This window comes from Pundamilia nyererei, unplaced genomic scaffold (genome assembly GCF_000239375.1).
Source record: "Pundamilia nyererei isolate P.nyererei 1_Seehausen unplaced genomic scaffold, PunNye1.0 scaffold00038, whole genome shotgun sequence".
NCBI classification, from domain to species: Eukaryota; Metazoa; Chordata; class Actinopteri; order Cichliformes; family Cichlidae; genus Pundamilia; species Pundamilia nyererei.
The window spans coordinates 3,611,672-3,614,652 of NW_005187439.1; the positions used below are offsets into that span (position 1 = coordinate 3,611,672).

The 2,981-nt window shown below is 36.1% G+C and overlaps 1 protein-coding gene across 1 annotated transcript in view; it reads right to left on the reverse strand.

The window, feature by feature from the left end:
- The window catches only part of prdm6 (PR domain containing 6), a 128,719-nt gene that overhangs the window by 84,864 nt on the left and 40,874 nt on the right, over positions 1 to 2,981 (reverse strand). The window lies entirely within an intron of this gene.

The window sequence follows — 2,981 nt, forward strand, 5'->3', positions numbered from 1 at the left end:
GTTTCCTGCTTTACTTTGAAAGTCTGTCTTATCTCAGTGTGTTCAGTTTATGCTTCCTTGTCTCGTCAGTTCTGATTTGCCCCAGCTGTGTTTCCCTCCTGTTGTCCATTCCCTGATTGCTCCCTCTATGTATTTAAGCCTTGTGTTTCAGTTTGTGATGGTCGCGATCTTCCCCCCCCGGTGGTAAATAGTTTGGTGTTTTGATGTAAATAAATGTCTTGTTTTGCTTTGATGTAAATAGTTGTCGATACTTTCGTTTTGGGATTTTTTTTTGTGGAGACCCGTAGTAGTTTTTTTGTTTTGTTTTTTCTCCCTTATTTTTATTTTTTCTGTGTTGCACGCCGGTTGCCTAGGCCGGGTGTAACAGACCCACACTTAAATTAATTGACCTTAGACAACCTTCTTGGAATATCTAAAGGGCAGGGTTTTGCACAGACAGGGTTTCATTTCCACTTCAACCAAAACTAGTTGACAGCACAGGAATAAGGGAGCGGTAACAGCAGTCAGGACTGAGGTTTTTTCTTTTAGTTTGGAAATTCCTGCTTTAACAAAGTTCTACCTTTTGATTCTGAAAAAAGTGATTCGTTTTTTGCGTGGCTTGTTTTTAACATTTAAGAACTCTGAGGAAGACTGACACATACATCTGGTGAGTAAACAAACAAAGAAAAAAGAAAGAAAATTTAACAATATAGTAAGCAAATTCAATGTTTGTACAATATGACTAAACTTATCAAGGATATTAAGGGATTCAGTGCACAAGACATTGCAGAACGTTAGGCTAAGAAATACTGAAGTGCTGTATATTTTCATTAACAAACATGTATGAGAAGAAAGTATAATAAGTAGGCTAAAGGTAATATTATTTTTATTCTGGATATTAAAACTTTCAATTCAGTATTTTTAAAACATATACCAAATAGACAATCAACCAGAAAACAATAAATACAAAGAATAAAAAATAATCCTCCAAAACCAATCCTCCTATTTAAGTATGCCTGACTGAGAAGAAGCGAAAGGGAAAGTTTATTTTGAATCATCTATCAAATATTGGAGACTTATTTAGCAAAAACATTTTGAGTTTGGGGATTTTATGATCAAAAAGCAGGCATAACAGATGAATAAGGTCTAAGATTTCTATTTTTATGTATAAATCCCAAGACGTTTCTGGGTTTCAAAATTCTACAACTACAGTGACATTTAGACTTTCTTGTATTTTTGACTCTATACACCACCACAGTTCATTTTAAGTTAAACAGTCAAAATGAGATTACCAAAAAGCACCACTGAACGACACAGGAAATCCTGTCCATTTACATCTCCCTGTACAACTCCTCCATCTAATGCACTGTAAACACCGTAATATTTACACCCTTTTTGCACACGCTCTAGAGTAAAATAGCAAATGACAAAGTTCACAGGTTAGAGTCAAATGTCAACCATATATATTCACCACTGTAATAGTCTCACGTCTGTAAAATTCTTTGTCAATATTCTTGATATTTATAATTGAGCAATTTGTATATATTAGTGCAATTTCTTAAATTTGTAAACTATTAACATATTGTATTATTTAATTAGTTTAGTCTGATACTGTTACTGTCTTGGAGCAACTGTAACCCACATCATTTCCTTAGGGATTAATAAAGGATTCTGATGATTCTGAAAATGTGATTGAAATGCAGACTTTCAGCTTTAATTTGAGGAGTTTAACTAAAAGTATTGCATCTGCAGCTTGTGAATTACAGCAGGGTTTTGCTGTTGTTGTTGTTTTTAAATATAGTCCCCCATTTTCAGAGGCTCAAAATGAAATGGACAAACTGACATAATTTTAAATATCAGGATTTTTTCTTATACTTTGATACAGTGGAGGGGCCAGTTTGATTGAGCGGCCTTCTCCCCGGCAATCAATTTGGTCATTCTTTACATTTTTGCTAGCTTTCTAAAGGGATTATTTTTGCTTTTCAACCTAATCATATGGAGGGTTTTATTTGCATCATTTGTTACAAAATAATGAGAGAACAAGTCTCATCTGACCAGGACACTGTTTGAGTCTCTGGCAATGGGGGGTTATGTATGAAAATGGCTATAATTCCATCTTCTTACAAATTCTAAGACCTTAAATTCCAAGTGAAATGCAAATTGTACTTTCATATGAACCAGTGGATCTCAGAGCAACAATCTAGTTCTTTTTCTCCTTTGCTGTCGAAAGATGCTTCGGACACAGTCTCTGGTTCAAGAGTGGCCTGTGTCAAAGAGGCTGAGATCTCCAATGTCTCATCCACTCAATTTTACTTAAATGCAGTATTATAAAGGTAACAAAATAAGAAAAAATAATCATTCTGTAATGAGTCTGAATAAGAAAAGTCCAATAGTATCACAAGCTGGAGTCTTTTTTACAAAGGTCACGATGTACAGTAAAACAGTAGAAAATAGGAAGCAAGCAACTGCAGTCATGTGCGTTGAGGGTGATTTCAACAGGGATGCGTGTGTCTGTGTGGGTGGGTTGGTGGGTGTGTTCTTTCCTTCCTCAATCCACTCTGAGACTTACCCCAAACCATTATCTACTAGAAATGGCATCAAACCTAAAAGAAGATGTGGTCTCAGCTAGAGAATGGGATTTACATTTCTGTCTTTTCTCTGCTCATCTTGCCATGTTGGCTTGAAGCAATGAGGCATTTGGGGGGTGTCGTACTGAGTCACTGCTTCCACAGTTGGACTTCATTGGGCATGGCCAGGAGAAAACCACAAGCTGGGTGTACTCGCTCAAATCATCTCAAAGATTGGTATTAGACATTTAGCATCAAAATAGATTACATAGTGAGAAAATTGTAAATTTTGTGTGATTTGATCACCTTCACCTTTAGAGTTGATGAATTTAAGATGACATAGCAGCAAGATGAGTCCTCACAGAGTCTTCATTCAACTTGTATCAAAGGTGCAGACTTCAAATGTAGTATAGGTGCAGTCTAGTCTCCCCCCCC